Raw genomic sequence first — 18762 nt, forward strand, 5'->3', positions numbered from 1 at the left:
TGCCTCCAGTGCGCAGGCCCAAAGGCATGGAAGCCGAGTGTAGGCTTTTTATAGAAGCCTTACTCTCCACCCAGGAAGCGTGTCCACCTCTGGCTCACCCACTGGCAAGGCTCCTAGTGGCCACAGGGAGCACACGAAGGCTCTCTCTCTGATAACATCTGTTCTTACGACTCAATCTAAGGTTTGAGTTTTACCTAGAATTATTATTGGATTCCTCCAGAACAAAGGCCTCTCCAAACAAGTCATATTCATGTCTCCAGAGTTGTGCTTCCTCTAGGGAAGGCACCGTTTGACCAAGTGAAGAAGGCGGAGTTAGAGAAGAAATAAAAACAGCATTTTCAAAAATATTTATTATTTATTTTAGGACCCAAACTCCTGGTAGAATTTGGGGTTTTTCTAAACCATAGAACTGGTTATTGGTGAGAAAGTGCGTACCAACAAAGTACTGAGAAGAACAGCTAAAGTCCCTGCTTCATGGGTCCATGTACCTGTTCACAATAGAGTTTTGAATAAACCTCCTTCTCTGAGAAATAGATGGAGAGTGGGCTAACCAGTTTCATTGTCTCCATTAGGGATACTTCTAGTGTCTTGAGGACATTAGCAATGTGTCCAGCATATCCTGTAGGCCCAGGACTCCTGCGAAGAAAGCAGAGGTGTAGAAGTGGGAAGGAGGGAGAGGAAATTATACACTAAAACTGGAAACAGACCATGCATGAGTGTGCTGGTAGAGTTCACCTAAAAACCTCCAAACATGGTGGAAAGTTGTGTAATCCTGAATTCATCCTTTTGATGCCGGCTAAGAATTGGTCATCCTCTTGTTGTGGCTCTGCCCCTGCCCCTGCCTTTCATAGCCCTGTCTCTCTATTACAGATCTGCAGGTGAAGAACTCTTTGCTGACACTGAAAGTCTCAGACGACCTGGAAATCTTACTCTAACACCATTATTTTCTAATTGTAGTCCACTACAGGACTGAGTCCCCATTCTGCCCAACCTGTCTAGCCTGGCCAAATAAGTCGTCTTGGTCCTATATGTTTGTTTGATGATGCCTCTTGGACACTGTCTATAACTGTTGTTTTTTCCCCCTGCACTCCTTTTCCTCTTTCTCCCTTCACCTTTCATTTCCTCTTTTTCTTTATTTCCCTCTCCTTCCTGCTCTCTGGGCCTTTCCTGCTTCTTCCCTTCCTGCTTCTTTCTTTCTTCTCTTCTCCCCTCCTCTTCCTTTTTCTTCCCTCATCAGGATGTCTCTTCTCATCTGACTCCAAGCTTCTCTTTTCCCCTTTATGTCTGAAGCTATTTTTCTACCTATTCCTCCCATTTTTCTCAATGCCTAATCTCTTTCTTTCCCATTTTCTTCATCTCTTTCTTTCCATTTCCTTTCCTTAAAACCCTGTATTGTTAAATATAGATATATGTACCAAAAAGGACACAAACCATTAATGTTCAATTTAACACATAAATATCAAACCAAGCACCTGTGTAATTTCTGTAAATGTAAAAGAATAGGATACGCTGGGCCCCTTAAGCCTCACGTGTACCCTGCTGACCCCAAGCTGCTTTATCCTCACAAGGGTCACCTTGGGGCTACCATTTCCTTGTTTTTCTTTATAGTCTGACCATCTACAAACACAATCTAAACAATATACTCATTTTTCCTGTTTTGAATATTATGTTCATGGAATCAAACCACGTGTCTTGCTTTTTCCACTCAAATTACGTTTGCTTAGCTTGTTTGGAGACTTTATCCATGTTGTTGTTTGTCGCTACAGTTATTCATTTTCATTACTTCCTAATACTCAGTGTAGGGATGTACTGAAATTTGTCCCATCTATTGAACGTCTAATTGTAGTTATTAAAATTCCCATTTCACCTTTAAAGTAAGACCTGATTTTGCTGCCCCCTTGTGTCTTACAACAGTTATAAAAAAAAAACATTATCATGTGTATAATCTTCCTCCTTCCTTACAAGCAAATAAATGTCCCCCAAACCAGCTTGAGTTTCACCATGACAGCCTGCTCAAATTCCACAGAGTGGGTTAGGAGGCCACACCACTCAGTTACAAAGAAGTCTCCTGCGGAAAGGGCTTTCATTACCAGCAGGAAACTCAGTTCTGCCTAACTCTGCTGAGGTGAGAAATCCGAACAGAAAGAAATTCAGGCTGAATAGTTTGCTGCTATACAGTTGAGAGGTGCTCAGGGGACTAACAGATGGTTCTCAGAGAAGGTAACTTTGACAATATCATTAACTCATATACCAAGTCCTACTCTGAAAACAGGACAGGGAAGTTCATTTCCATGGATGCTTCATTCTTTTATTTATTGGATATTACTGAGTGCCGGACATTGTTACCGGTTAAAAAATGCATAAAATTGAACAAATATAATAAACACATAGGCAAATGACTGCTGCAATCTACTGCTAATTTGTGAGAAGGCTACAAAGCAAAGGAATAAAGAAATAGAAGGTACCAAATGTCTTCTTTGATATAAGGAGAGTAACTAAGAACAGAGTAGGGTCGAAGAGCATGAGAAGAAGATTAACATTAAACAGGGATGAGAGGTGGGAGGGAAAGGGAGAGAGAAGGGAAATTGCATGGAAATGGAAGGAGACCCTCAGGGTTATACAAAATTACATACAAGAGGAAGTGAGGGGAAAGGGAAAAATAATACAAGGGGGAGAAATGAATGACAGTAGAGGAGGTAGAGAGAGAAGAGGGGAGGGGAGGGGAGGGGAGGGGGGNAGCCACACCCATCTTCCTGTAGCCCTGACAAACAATGGGCCTGAATTCCTTAGTCCCAGACGTCTTGGCACTTGCTGATTTTCACATTTAAAAAAAAGAACACACACACAACACACCAAAAAAAAAAAAAGAAATAGAAGGTAACAGGATGGTCTGAGGTGACATGCAGATATGCAAATGAAGTAACAAGGGCAAGTCACAGGAAGGAGGTAAAAGGAACTGCTAGGAGGAAAGTGTTGAGGTGGAAGGAGCTTGCCACATTTGAGGAACAGGAAGGTCCACATGGTAAAAGCACAGAGAGGAAAGCTGAGTAGAAGATGAGATGGAGAGATGAGTGGGAATTTATACATATGGTGAGAATGTTGGATTTTATTCAGAGGGTGATGGAAATACAGAATGTTTTGAAGCTCTCATTCTGGTAGCAGGTAGAAAGTTGAATCTAGGGTAAAATCTAGGTAAAATAGAAAACTATTGCGAAAGTCCTGCCCACCCCCCAAAAACAAAATGAGAATAGCTTTGAACTGGTGAAATGATAGAGATTGTGAAAACTGACCACTTCGGAGTGTATTAAAAAAAAATTAAATTTGTTCTCCAGATTTTTTTTTTTTAAATTGGTGCCTTGTAGTTATACAAAGTAGTAGGATTTGTTATCAGGGTGTATTTTGAAGACATGTTTGGTTGTGGGGGATGAGGGAAACAGAAGTTCAAGATGACTCCAGGGTTTGGTTTCAGCCGGCAGTGGAGGATGGAGTTTAGAATAGTTTTATGTGTGTGTGATAACTTTGAGATGTCTCTTAACATATCCAAGTGCACATGTCCAGCACAGGTGGTACAAAAGCCTGAAGCTTGGGAGAAAGGTTAGGTTGAGGGTTTATATGTAGAAGCCAGTATTAAACAATGGAACTGAATGAGACAACATAAGGATTGGAGAAAAGGGGTGGTAGAAGCCTGATATTTTAACCCTGGGATGCTTAACATTTATAAGCTGGAAGAAGTGGTAAGTCCAGCAAAGCAAGGTAGAAGGAAAACCAAGATAGTGTATTGTCCTGAAAGCCAATTTCAAAAAGTAAAGAAGGAAAGTAAGTTGACAAGAAGCCTTGGAGGATAAGGGCTCTCTTTTCCCTCCTTTGCTTCCATGTAACACTTGTATGGGACTTATTTGGTCTTTAAAAAGAAAGTCTTGGCTTCTGATAAAAAAAAATAAGCTTGGTTTTGGTAGTCTATGAAATGGCACCTGGCTACTATGTCCAGGGTAGCTGATCTATGTAAGGAAAGAAGTGTATTCTGAGATAATAGCTGGGACAGCTGGGGTAGGGATAAGTGCCCCTACCTGTTTTTAAATTAATATTTTAGTATAATAATTAATCTTGTCCTAAAGCTCTACAAAGGGCTGAAGGAACTGGGGGTGAGGATGGGCATTCTAAGCTTCTATTCTTGAAACTAGAAGGATCAAAATGAAGGACTGATCTTTAATTTTTTTTTCAGAAAAAAGATTAGAATTTTTGTGACCCTTGAAATAGAAAAACTAAAAAGAAGGGATTGTATTTATAATTTGAAGAAAGAGAGGTTTCTATCAGAGGTTGCCTTGTGAAGTAAGCATCCATCACTACAAGCTATTGAGGTGGACTTCCCCTGGTGGGTATACCAGACTCCAAGATGGCACCATGATCCTTGCCTTGCTTTGGGTATTCAAGCCCTGTGCAGTCCTCCACTATAAACAGAGCTGATCTTTATGACCAATAGGATACTGTGGAAATGACAGTGTGACTTCCATTACTAGTCACTAAATACATTGTGGCTTCTGCTTCATTCTCTTCTACCTCACTGCTTCTGGGAGAACCAGCCATCATGTCAGGATAATTCTCTAGCACCCTTAAGGATGGGTTCATGTGACTAAAAGCTGAGGTCTTTCACACAGCTAACTGTGTGAAAGGAATGTGCTGGAAATAGATTCTCCGACCCTCAGAGTATTGTGGCTCTGGTCAGCATCTTGACTGCAGTCTCACAGGGGTCCCTGAGCCAGAATGACTCAGCCAAGCCATTTGTTAATTCCTGACCCACAAAACTATGTGAGACACTAACAGGTATCTTTTTGGTTTTGCTTTTGGTTGAATTAAACCAACACATTTTAAAATTATTTTTTATGTAGCAATAGTTAACAAATTTAGTATTGTACAGGAAATTCACACACCAGTTGGAAGTTAAACAGATTTGGAAGCCCCTTTTAGCCTGAAGCTTACAGTTTTCTGACAGTCACTTTATTGGACTCAGCTCCTGGCTATCCTTAAGATATTTGTGTCTTTTTTTCCCTCTAGCTAATTTTAGCAGTTCTCCAGAGCATTGAGTGGCCAAATGTCTCTGGCTACTTGGAGAAGGTCCAAGGTTGACTTGAAGAGATACTCTCATTGTAGATTATACCATTTATGTGTTAGTGCTGAGCTCATATTAAATCCTTCTCTAAACACTGAAAATAGTCCTATTGGAATAGCACTATGGATGTATACATAAACCTGTATGCTTACATGAATATTATACTTCACACACACACATTTACGTGTGTGTGTATGTGTGTGTGTGTGTGTGTGTATGTATGTATGTATGTATGAAGAAAGAGACAGAGACAGACAGAGAGAGAGAGAGAGAGAGAGGGAGAGACATACATGGCATTTAAATAGTCAAATAACACACATGTAAACAAAGTACAGATGCTCCTTGACTTATAGTGGGGTTAGATCACAGGAAGTTCACCATAAACTGAAGATGTCACAAGTTGAAAATGCATTAATACATCTCACCTAACCTCATGGCTTAGCAACACTGTGCACTATGGAATATCAGTTGTCTACCTTTGTGAAGGTGTGACTGCCTGGGAGCTGCATTAGGACAGAGAGCATCCTACTACATATTGCTGGTCTGAGGAATGATTGAAATTGAACATTGGAAATATGGTTTCTATGAATGAATATTGTTTTCACATCATGGTGAAGTTGAAAAATTGTATGTTGACCATCATAAGTTGATTAGCTATAATCTATACAGACCCAACTCTCAGGAGTCTATATAATTTCTGAAAGTCAACACAGAGTGTCAAGAGTGAGACAAATAGTCCCAAACAAACTTATGCCCCTGCTACTGACTTCTTGATTAATCTCTTAGTTTTACTTGGGAGGGAATAGTCATAAAAGGTTCTTTAACCCTCTGAATGTCACTACCTCTGTGGGAAGCTATCCAAGTCCATATGTAACTTTTCTAATTGATAGGAACTTGGGCACACCTATTAATGCAACTCACTAAGTACCATAGAAGGATGTGCAGACCACCTCTGTGTCTTTACCTCTCCTTTCATGTGGAGTGATTCCCTGGCACGGCAAAATCCTTCTTATGCTGATGACACACTTCAGAAAAATACCCTAACTTGTCCTGAAAATTTGAATTGGAGCTCTTCTCTATACTTCCACAGACTTTCTTTCTTTTGCTCATGACACGCATCATTTTTACATGATCATATGGATATAGAACACTAGCATTTCCTAATAGAGATCTAAGTGCAGAGACTGGCACATATAATGAAATACAGACTTCAATCTATGTGTTTTTAGTGATGAAGAAAAGAATCTTTTGGGTCTTAGAGTTTTGCTTGTTGGAAGATGGTGTAAAGACTTTTGGTGAACATTTGGTGAATCAAGTTAAAAAGAGACACCTCCCTTTTATTTATTTTGCAGTACTGGGGATTGAACCGAGGGGGAATTTACCACTGAGCTACATTCCAAGCCTTTTTTCCCTTTTATTTTGAGCCAGGTTCTTACTAAGTTAACATGGCCAGCTCAAATTTGTGATCCTCCTGTCCCAGCCTCCTAAGTCCCTGGGATCACAGGTGTGCACCAGTACCCTGCCCTGGGTTTGTTTTGTTGAAGACGCTTCTTCTAGCACCTCACTGTGGCTCTCTAATGAAGACCCACAGGAGAGGTTTTTCTCAGTACTCAACCTCTGAAAGGAGCTCTACTTGAAAATCTTTTTTTTTTTTTTTTAAATGTATGGACACCTAGAATTCCTTGCTTTTCCTATTTTCTTTTTCCCTTTGGTGGCTGCAAACATAGACCCAATTTTGTGAACACTTTCCTAACACATGCATGTGAAAATATGGAATTCATTTGTGCAACAAACTCCATTCTGGAGTCATCATATTTACAGTTCTACTCTTTTTTTACCCACCCTCTGCTTTTTTTTCTGTTTAAAAAATTTTTAGTACATATTTTTCAAACCATATCTAAAATTTCTTCATACTTTCTCGATCCTTCTTCATAATTCCTAATAATTTTTCAAAACGAATGCCTCAGAAGCATCTAATTTGGTCTAAAATCAAATCCCTCATGTTATCTCAAATGTCTTTTTATAGTTGATTTTATTCAATCAGAATCAAAGGAGGTGCACATATCATGTTTGAGTATATATCTCAAATTTTAATAGTCTTTCCTCCCTCTTTTTCTCCTTTATCATTTATTTATTTGGAAAAAAAATCACGTGTCTTATGGAATTTTTACCTTTTGGGCTTTGCTGACAGCATGATCATGGTGGTGTTTGAGATCTTCCCTCATAACTTGTACTTTCTCTAGCATAATCAATTCTGACTTATTTATTTTTTGACACAAATATTGCATGGCTAGTGTTGTATCTTAGACCTTGGTGTCTGCTGGTCCTTCTTTTCATGATTGATTGGTTGAGATCACATGGTGTCAGCCTGTCTCAGCCACTATAAAGTTCCACACAATGTTTCAACTAACAGGTTTAGCAGACTTAGATGGCTTTTGTCTCTATCATTATTTCTTTAGGAGTTGCATAAAGGAAATATTTAGATTGTGTTATTCCTTTTTCTTTTCTTGCAGAGACAGGGGTGCTGGGGATGGAACTCAAGCCTCTTACATGCTAAACACATATACTACCAGTTTGCTGCACCCAAATCCCTTTTTTCTTCTATTATCTAGAATTCTTCTATAAAGAAAAATTCTCCTTCAACGATTATTTGGTTACTACGAATGAATGTAGTTTACATAATAAAGCAAGGATAAATATTTGACATTTTTCTTTTATCTGGTTTTGAAATACTTAGCTGGTGCTTTTTTATTTAAATTACAATTATGTATTCTTTGATTTTGTTTTGTTTTGTTTTTTTGGTACTGGGGATTAAACCCATGGGCACTTAAATATTGAGCCACATCCCCATCCCTTTTTAATTTAGAGACAGGGCCTCACTAAGTTGCTTAGGACCTCACTTATTCATGGATTTTTAGCATATTTGGTATATTTCAATCACTTGCTTTTTGATGATTGAATTGTTTCAGTTTTGGCCAGTGGAAGTTCCTCTAAATTGGTTTCATTGGTCTTTTTCCTTTTGTCATAACCCCAAGAATCTTTGATATCTTGCAGTACTGGGGGTTGAACCCAGGGGGACTTTACCACTGAGCTACAATACTTTTTACTTTTTATTAAAATCAAGAATCAATAAATAGGATGGATTTAAACTATAAAGCTTCTTCTCAGAAAAAGAAAACAATCAGTGAGGTGAATAGAGAACCTACATTCTGGGAGCAAAGTTTTACTACACACACATCAGATAGAGCACTAATCTCTAGGATATATAAAGAACTCAAAAATCTTAACATAAACAAACAAACAAACAAATAACCCAATCAATAAATGGGCCAAGGAATTGAACGGACACTTCTCAGAAGATGATATACAATCAATCAACAAATGTATGAAAAAAAAGTTCAACATCTCTAGCAATTAGAGAAAATGCAAATCAAAATTACTCTAAGATTTCATCTCACTCTAGTCAGAATGGCATGTATTAGGAACACAAACAACAATAAGTGTTGGCGAGTATGTGGGGGAAAAGGCACATTGCTGGTGGGACTGCAAATTGGTGCAGCCAATATGGAAAGCAGTATGGAGATTCCTTGCAAAACTGGGAATGGAACCACCATTTAACCTAACTATCCCTCTCCTTGATCTACACACAAAGGTCTTAAAAACAGCATACTACAGGGACACAGCCACATCAATGTTTATAGCAGCACAATTCACAATAGCTAAACTGTGGAACCAACCTAGATGCCCTTCAGTAGATGAAATGGATAAAGAAAATGTGATAGTGGGCTGGAGTTGTGGCTCAGTGGTAGAACGCTCACCTAGCATGTGCGAGGCCCTGGAATCGATCCTCAGCACCACATAAAAACAAATAAATAAAGGTACTGTGTCCAACTACAACTAAAAATAAATAAATATTGAAAAAAAGAAAATGTGATATATATTCACAATGGTATACTATGCAGTATGAATAAAATCATGGCATTTGCAGGTAAATGGATAGAGTTGGAGAATATAATGCTAAGTGAAGTTAACCAATCCCCCCAAACCAAATGCCAAATGTTTTCTCTGATATAAGGAGGCTGATTCATAATGGGGTTGTGTGGGGGAGCATGGGAAGAATAGAGGAACTCTAGATAGAACAAAAGGGTGAGAGGGGACAGAAGGGGTCTGGGGTAGGAAAGTTGGTGGAATGAGATGAACATCATTACCCAAGTACATGTATAAACACATGAATGGTGTGACTCTACTTTGTGTACAACCAGAGATATGAAAAATTGTGCTCTAAATATGTACTATGAATTATAATGCATTCTGCTGTCATATATAAAAAATAGAAGAAAATTTTTAAAGAGAATGATTTTATGGAAGAATGAATGACTGAGAGGGAAAGGTGGAGAGATGGAGGTGAGAAAACTTGAGGCCATGGAGGATGGGAGGTAGCCCACGTAGTAGGGAGGTGAAGGCAGCTAGTGAGACTTTCTAAAGGACAAAGAAGGCCCAAAGTGGAGTAGACAAAAAATAGATATATGGGAAAGAGTTCTAGAGCTGTGAATTTGATCTATCTCTGTTTCCTTTGGAAAAGCAAATACATAAGATTCTTCTGTACTTTTTTGGCCCTTGTACTGTGCATTTTGAATATGATGCCATGTAGAGATTGACCTATATGGACTATGGCTTCAACAGAGCATAGAGTTTTCATGAAGAAAACACCCAAAAGTTTGCTGGTAATGGCATATTCAGATTTAAATTGACTATCAGTGTTACATAAATTATATGTGACTGTATATGTTCTAGTTTATGTACTAACTGAAGCCTGTTCAAATACTTACAGTGGAGTCATGCTTCTTTCTAATGATAAGCAGATCTATAAGGCAAGGCTGAGTCACACCAGACGTTCCTGTACATCCTAATGCTTGAATCCAGGTCTTCTGGAGTAAAATTACAGGAATCACTGGCAAACTTTCTGAAAAACAAGAAAAACCTAGCAACAGAAAGTATAATCTGAATCAGAGCAAAGCCAATGCATTGGCCAAAGAAAATAATCCAGAGCAAAGTGTTAGTAAGTGTAGTTGCCATTTAAAGGGAAACTGAAGTCAGGCTTCCCATGAGCAAAGCCACAGGAGCAGCCACATCCTGCCTTGCAGAGGATTCTTTCATTAGAAAGGAACCTTCTGAGCCAGCTCCCTGATGAGTTAGAGGCTGACTGGAAATTTGTTCCCTAAAGGGAAGTGCTTTGTAATCCTTGATTCAGTCCAGCAGTCTGTGGAAAGCCTGGGGTCTGGATCCTTCTCCTTCTCCTTCTCCTCCTCCCCCCCCCCTTTTAATTTTTTAGTTATAGTTGGACACAATACCTTTATTTTATTTATTTATATGCAGTGCTGAGGATCAAACCCAGGGCCTCGCACGTGCTAGGCGAGTGTTCTTCTGCTGAGCCACTACCCCAGCCCCTGGATTCTGGATTCTTTCCTCCAGAGAAGATTTGACCTTGTCTTTGCAGCAGCCCATGGAAGTTATAGACCAAGGGTTCTGCAACTGCCTGTCTTTGTTAGGCTTAATTCGGGAACTTGAGTTGGTTTTGTTCTTCCTCTGTTCAGAATTTAGCTCTGAATGTTTTGTGCTAATATTGGCATTTACCCTGGAAGCAACTTCCCCCTTTTCTGTTCGCCACTCTGATTTCTTAAGATTTTAAAGTTAAATGTAAAATTTCCATATATCTGTCTTATTTATTTTTATAAGAACCTGTGAGGTAGAAATGATTGCTGCCTCCCCCAACCCCACCTTCCACATGAGCCAAATGGGGGAGGGAATGGCTTCAGAAGACAAAATCTTCTCTAAAGATGCAGTCCTGGTAAGTGGCAGAGTCAACCTTGTCTGTCTGGCTCCAAGGGCATGCTCTTAATCACTGTTTCCTGCCAAGCCCTTTTCTACCCATCTGGGGTAGATGATAGCTGTGGCCTTCAGATGGCCACTCTGATGTTTCTCCTCATTTGAATCCTCCTTCAGCCTGCCCACCAACTGTCCTTGTCAAAACATGGCCGTCTAAAACAGCATCAGCCTAACTATCTTTGATATGCCATCTCCCCACTTCTTATCAAAATGCGCAGAAACCACACAAAGGACACAATGGCCAATTAATAGGTGGGAATTAAGGGTGACAACGGACCATTTGCCCATGTCTGGGAAATTTCCCACTAAGTGCAACACAGAGGGACTTAAAAATGACAAGCTTTTGGTGGCCCAAACTCACTTTGAACTGTGAAGCAGAGCAGAAGGCTGGTCATGAGGATGCTGGCAAGAGGACTTGGCACGCCTCTCCCCCACTCTCCAGGCCATGCCAAACGCTTCATCTCTAACTCACCACATCTACTGGACACAGCAGTTCCTTGGGTGAAAGGACAATGGAGGTGGAGTTTGCGTTAATTTTGTTCCTGGCACAAAATATAAACACAGCCTAGGCAAAATTAGAGCCCAGGGGCAGTGAGTCTGGGGACTGTTTCCTTGAGATAATCCCTGCTCCTTCCTGCCCTGCTTGTCTTTGTTGTGCCCACAGAAACGAGTGATGGGAAGATGAGGAGAGTGGGCAGGAGCAGAGAGACCTCCCATTGGTCCTAGAGCCACTCAGGAAAGAACTCAAGAGATCTAGGGAGGAAGGGGAGGGTGAGTGGATATGTTTTGTTGCGGGAAGGTAATTGACAGGGATGGGTTCTGGATGGAGTTTTAGAGAAAGACCAGAATGTTTTCAGAGGGATAGCTGCCTATGGGAAATGGGGACTGGAGGAGTGGGAAGAAAACTTAGACCACTTTGCTTTTGGTATAAGAGGGAATTCCCCATCTGGTACCTCTCTGAGAGAGATGTCAATAGTCATAGTCATCATTTTTCAAAGCCTTTTTAGTCTGTGCTTCTTTTTGCTGTGGCTCTGTGTAATGTATAATCATGAGGTGAGTCCAAACTTATCTTCTCTTTACAGTCATCCAAAAAGGGAATTGGAAGAAGGGAAGAAGTCCTTCTTGGTTTGGCTGGGTCACTCTTGATGCGCATTTATGGGACGATCACTCCCTCCAGGGTGTGATCTGAGTGAGGGGAACCCAGGAAAGGAGGCAGGCAGAAAAGAGACGAATCTATACCTGTCTGCTGGCAAGCAATGGGCCTCAGAGGACCATCTTTCAAATTTAAGCAAGTAGGGAAACAAACCAAATTAAGCGAAATAAAAATAGTTCAATCCAAATGGAATCTGTGAAAGCAAAGGCAGTATCAACTTAAAATAAGAAAACACTGGTTTTCAAAGCATGCTTGTGAAGAATCTGCCTTCTTTGTCAAACTGTTCCTTTCTTCCGGTGGCTCCCTTGTCTCTCCCCTTCAGTCTTCTTGTTTTCTTTCTTCCTCCTCTTTCTCCCTTCCTCATCTCCTCTCTCTTTCTCCCTCCTGTGTGTCTAATTTTCTCTATTTTTCCCTTTTAGTTTATGTAGTCAGTCCCTGCTGAGGACTACATGCTGGAAACCTTATCAAATCCTCCCCTTATTTTCCATCCCATGTCATGAAGAAAGTGACAGGGTCTGAAGCTACAGGTCCTCTCAATCCCAGAGCCTCAGGTGGGGGCAGAAATCTCTCCCTGTGGCTCCTTTCCTTGCAGCATGTGAGTTCACATCTTACATCATTATCCCCTTGGTCCTATTTCCACTTCTTGAAGCTTGTAAGAAAAGCAAGATGCACCAGGTGTGTGGCAGTGGCAATGTGCTATGCACTGTCAAACAGGGCCTCAGTTGAGTTTCCTGGAAACAGGTTCTGGGATAGAATTGCATGAAAGTGCTTTTGAGAATTCCGCCTCTATGAAGGTGAAGGAAGCAGGAATGGCAACAAGAAATTGGCATGCAATGTAGTTGCAACCAAGCCCGAGTCCATCCAGTGGAAAGTCCTGGAACTCAGAAAGCACTGCAGACTTGTCTCAAGTCAGACCTTTGCATTCTCATGGTAGCCAGTTATCGGCCTTGGGATCCTGTTTTAAAGGGTAATTGCCAGTGAGCCACCAGCAGCCAGTATTTCCAGTCGAGGGATGCAAGCATCTGCAGAGAGGAGGGGATCTGGGTGGGATCTGGAGGGATGTCCAGCAGTGGACACAGTGTGGGTGTTTCATCTTCACCCACCAGCACGTTCCTCCCTTCTGCAGTCACAAGAATGAACGAGACACAGGTTCATCAGCCATGTATTGGGCCTGCATATAAGATGCAAAGAGAGAACAGACTAAAATATAAGGCAGTAAGAAAAAGACTACGAACGAGAAGATTCTGGGAAGGCTCCCTGAGGTAGCTGTGAACTGGGCCTGAGGAAAAGGCCACAATTTTTGAAGGTAAGTTGAGGGGTAAGGCAGCAAAAATGTAGACAGAAGAAGTACTCTGAAAGTCTGTATAGGTCACCAAGCACCAGATCATTGTGAATGAAGTCCTGACATCCTACACCGAAAGCCTAATGTCCCTTAAAGTGTGGGGTCGGATGGGGTAGAAGAGAAGCCGGGGCCTTGCCCTGGAGGTGTTTTCATGTGTCAGCACCTCACAGATGGCCGGATGAAGATCTCTGAAGATCCTTTCTCCTTTCCCCCAGGGCTTTAGCATCCTCTATTGAGAGGAAGTTAAGCCACAGAACCATTTTTCTGAGGCTTGTGTCTTGAGATGAGGGCTGGGGAAACTCCAAGGATCAGACAAGCTGCTGCCTTTAAATAGCTGAAGGATGCCATGAAGTTGAGGAGCAAGGTAACATCGAGTCAGTGTAGGTCAGAGAACAAAGCTGAGGTCACTGTGTGGAAGAAACAGGAAAGCAAGTGGCTCACCTCCTCCAAAGAAGGAGTCCGATGAAAGGCAGGGCTTGGTCAAAATCGGAACCAACGAGGATGAAATACTCAAGCAGAAGCTGGAAATGCAGGCAGGGATATTCTTTCACTGGAGTGGTAGTTGACCGAGGTGGTCTTGAAAGTCCATTCCAGATCAGAAACAATAATGGCTAACATTTATTTAACATTTACCATATTAGCCAAATACTATGCTATGATTAGTAAATGCTACCTTATGACCTTTGAATATATTGCCTCATTTATTCCTCATAGGTTTACCAAGTGGGCTTTATTATTCTGTTCATTTTAAAGGCAGGAATTTGATCAAGTCACTTAGCTGTCACATAGTCAGTAAGAAGTGAAGCCAAGAGTGTTATGCAGGCAGATTTATTCCAGAACCCACACCTTCATCTCTTGTAAGCCTGGGGTATGTGGACCTGTGACATCATTGCATAGCAGGTGTGACACTGAGATGCTCAGCCAGAAGAGCCCAGGAACAACTGTAAAGGACTCTGTGTGTTAGCAAATTTCCCCTCCATTTGGTAAGATACTTAGCTCAGTAATCTATCAAATGTCTACAAATATTATTACCCAAGGGACACTTCACTGCCTATTACCTCAGAGCAAATACATAGCCATGTTCTTGACTGTCAGTCATCAAGCGGCAGATTACCAAGCAGGGTAGAATGCATTTGCAGATGTGTTTGTTTCTCTTATGAGGCTGGAGGGGCGTTGTGAATGTGTGACCTAGTTTTCCCATTGGACTGCAGGGTCCCTGAGGGCAGGAAGTGTATTTGTGTTTCTTGGGTCCAGCCCTTGCCTCCTGCAGTTCACCTTGGTTCAAATGCAAAAGCCTAAGCAGCAGACAGTGCTGCAAGGAGGTTGTGAGTTTTTAAAATAGTTGTCATCACAACTAAGGTATTCATAAAATAATACAATAAGTGGAATAGAGGCAAAGTAAGGGTGTCGGCCTAGAAGAGAAAGAAAGACTGGGTAGGGGAGCATATTTCCATGGGAGCAAGATTTTAACTCATTCACTCAATGCCAACTTTCTTTAACATTATACTTGATTTTGGGATTGCATCAGTCAGTAAGCTGACATGGAACCCGGCCTTAGAGAATTTACCATTTGTTGGGAAGATACAGCTAAACCTGCCATTGCAAGGCCCACTAGTTTAGAGAAAGGATGCTGCTACTTGACTGCATGGGTTCAAATCCCTCCTCTTATGTTTTGATGGTTAAGTAATCAAAGGCAAGTTTTTGGAACATTTCTAGACTTTTTGAGTCACCCATGAAAGGTTGAAAAACAAAAGTCTATTTCACAGAGTTAGTGCAAGGGAAAATGTCAACTCTTAGTAGGGTGCTTGCTTGGCACATACAAAGCACTCAGTCTGTGCTAGCAGTCTTTATAAATGGGATGGCATGGAAAGGGTGGGCTACTCCAGAGAGCAGAGGGATTTGCCCACCTCTACCTCACCCCAGTATGGGAGAGTAGGTATGTCCGTCTGCAAAAAAAGGGGGCTTTGTGCAGAGGGGAACAAGACATTTCAGGGTGAAGAAAGCACAAGAATGAAGACATAGACACAGGATTTCATGTCCTATGTTGGGAAAGGACAAGCATAGCCAGATGGGTTGAGAATGGGTCAGGTGATTGGGGGCTAGGTTTGGCAAATTAGATTGAGACTAGTTCATGAGAGAATCTGAGTATCTTGCCAAACAATTAGCCCAGTGGGTTGGCTCTAAAGTGTGAGAGCAGGTGTTGATTCCCATATTTTGGAATCATTCTTTTGTGACTCTGTTGAGTTTACAAATAATTAGGGAAAAACAAAACAAAACAAACCTGGAGAACACATTGATTCAGATAAAGAGATTACCAAGAACTGTTTCAGGTGGTGGTATTTTATAACTTCAATCATTTAAAAATTTTAGGAGCTTCCTAGATAACCAGCTGTCCTTATTTATTTAGAAAATATCTAAAAAAGTTGTGGGCATAACAACATTCCCTTTTTGGGAAGATAGAAAGCAGCTTCATAAACAGGTTTCTCTATCTTGGGGTCTTTTGGAGAGGGGATCCAGCCCCCTCCAATGCTAACTGTGACCAACAACTTGTTGGAGTAGAGAGGAAACTCTAATACCATGCAGTTCTCATAGTTCTACTGAGTATAGGGACATGTGAACATAAGAGCAGACAGGCCACATCCTCTGGGTCACATAGCAAAGTGACAAAGCAGTGACAGAACGAAGATCTCCTTTCTCTCATTTGTTTTTCCCACGTCTTATGAATTCACTCTCTCTCTTCTGTGGTTTCTAATGTAGATATGTATTAATTAAGTTTCATATTTATACCTAAGATAGCCCTGGGTATACATGTAAGGGTATGTAGTGTCACTTAGTCATGCCAGATGTCTTTGCTTTCAGAAATGTGGGTCAAACAATGGAAAAAGTCCAAAGAAAATAATAAAGGTACTGTCTCAGTGGAAAAGTCTATGGGCCAAAGCCCTTAGTTAGCCTTTAGTTAGCCTTGGACAAGCTGCTATGTAAGGAGACACCAGATTTTGTGACTCAGGAGTTGACTCTGGTGCAGACTTGACCAGTTCCTGCTGGAGTCTTTCTTTGATTGGGCTTTCTGGACATGCTCCTTGCAGGTACTCAAATAAGGACCTTAAGATCCCTTGCCCTTCTACCTGGTGTGAAAGCCACACCACCTTCCTGCGGTGCTTGCCAGGTTCCTTGGGCAGGGACTCTTGGAAACTGACATGGAGCTCCTGATGCTGGGGCCCAGGCAGTCTTCAACAAGACCCACTTCATACACGTGCCTGCTGGCCAGTCCCTAATCCTGGATGTGACCTGCTCCAGTCTCAGCTCACTTTCCTCCTCTTCAGTGCCATGCCTGTCACAAACTTGTCATTCTTAACCTTAAAGCAGGTCTGGCCTGTACCCACCTGAAGGGAAGGGCCTTTACTCCAGGAAGTGTGTAAATGAGGCCTCTCTCTTCCCAAGACTTCTTTTCCTCATTTCCAGGGAAGAAACTATCTGCTCCGGGAGAATCTGATCTCAGAGGACTCCTGGCTCCTGAGTGGCTAACAAGTGAGGACTCTTTTAGCTCTCTTCTCCTGAATCAGATCTAAAAGGAATCAACTTAGGTCCTTGAAAGATGAACAGTGGCTTCTAAGAGAAAAGTGAGAGTAGTGTTTGGAGAAGTCATTGATTGGACAACTGATGCGACCAGCAGGGAAGGCTGCACCTAGTTGTTTCACTGTCTTTTGTCTGGTTTGCACTGCACACGACCCTCCAAATTCCTTCACCTGTGTCAAATGCTGCAACTCCAAAATTATGTTCAAAGCTCCAAATGAACCTCCAAACCACAGTGAATCAAAAGTTGAAGCCTTGGTAAGGGGGATGGAGAGAGGATGGCTAAAATAAAAGGGGTGCATTTGGATGTAAAAAATAACTTCAAATATTCTATAGTTCAATAGGATGACATGGTTGACCACAATTTATTTTAGATTTCAAAATAGTTATCGGAGAAGGTTTTGGATGTTTCTAACCCAAAGGAATGATAAATGACTGAGGTTACCTTGATCCGATTTTTGCACATTGTATACTTGTATTGAAATGCTTCACTATACTCCATAAATGAGTACTATGTATCCTTAGAAAGATGAAAATGGGAGGGGAGTAAATGTTATTTATTTTTTCCACTAAGTTCAAAAGACACCTCTGAATAATTAATTCATTTTTGAGAAGCTGGGCATTAGAATGTGATATCCAGCAATACTCTTATTCATTCATTCAAGAAACATTTCTTGAGCATCTCCTATACATCATGCAACATTCCAGATGTTGGGGAATCCCTGTGGTCTTTTATTTTTTATCAACACTATAAATTTCCCTGAAAACGAGGTTGAGAGATTAGAGTGAAGCATATTGTGTCTTTGTGTTCTCTCAGTCTGTAAGTGTCTAGCATGCAGGAGTTAACCAATGGATAGATGTTGAATAAATGGAATTTTATTTAACTCTTATAGCTCCCCAGGATTGTCAAATTCCTTTAATAGAAAATTCTTTTGCCTTGTAAAGTTAGAATCCTGGATAAACCATTCTAAGCCAATCACACGTGTTTTTTACACTATATATTCTAAATATATACATTTACTGGTAAGTATATGAGGCCATAAGGGGAACATATTTGAACTATTTAAAATTTTTTTTTAAATTGTGGATGGACACAATATCTTTATTTTTATTCTTATGTAGTGCTGAGGAGCAAACCCAGTCCCTCACATGTGCTAGGCAAGTGCTCTACCACTGAGCCACAACCCCAGCCCCTGAACTAATTTTTATGTATAAAGTTGTCATTACAATGGAAATGAAAATACATGGAAAATTTCTGACCACAAATGATTAAACTAGTGGTCCATGGCTACAAGACACAGGAGTTCAGATGATTCTGAGACATCTCTAAGATCCCCTTGTTCTCCTTGACTCTGTTCTGTACATCTTTATATTTGTTGGTCATGTGATAGAGAAGTAGCCAAAGTAATTAATTCAAATGCGATCCATAATTATTTTGTGTCTACCATGAAATGCACATTTGGTATCCAGAGAGTTTTCTCTAATTTCCAAAGAAGAGAACCAAGCTTTCTCATTTTATTGCTTTACTTGAAAAGATCCTAGTCAGAGGGAAGGCAGTGTATGTCAAGACAGAATTTTCTCCTTTCTCTACTTTCCTTCTTCCTTTTACCTTAGTGAGTACAAGGCCTTTGATATAATAGAATGCAAAGACATAAACTTTGTTAGAGTAACAATGGAGATGACGGATATGCAATGGGAAGT

The 18762-nt window shown here is 40.8% G+C and overlaps 1 long non-coding RNA gene across 2 annotated transcripts; it reads right to left on the reverse strand.

Moving 5' to 3' along the window:
• Positions 1-369: 369 nt before the first annotated feature.
• LOC125617118 lies at positions 370-11461 on the reverse strand. Of its 2 annotated transcripts, none has more exons than XR_007347991.1 (3): positions 11355-11461; positions 9937-10070; positions 370-636 (listed from the first exon to the last, which is right to left on the reverse strand). It is a non-coding gene; the product is annotated as an uncharacterized LOC125617118 (long non-coding RNA). The 2 variants fall into 2 exon arrangements; XR_007347990.1 differs by lacking the exon at positions 11355-11461 and adding an exon at positions 10459-10625.
• Positions 11462-18762: the final 7301 nt, after the last annotated feature.

Source organism: Marmota marmota, unplaced genomic scaffold (assembly GCF_001458135.2).
Source record: "Marmota marmota marmota unplaced genomic scaffold, marMar, whole genome shotgun sequence".
Taxonomy (NCBI): domain Eukaryota; kingdom Metazoa; phylum Chordata; class Mammalia; order Rodentia; family Sciuridae; genus Marmota; species Marmota marmota.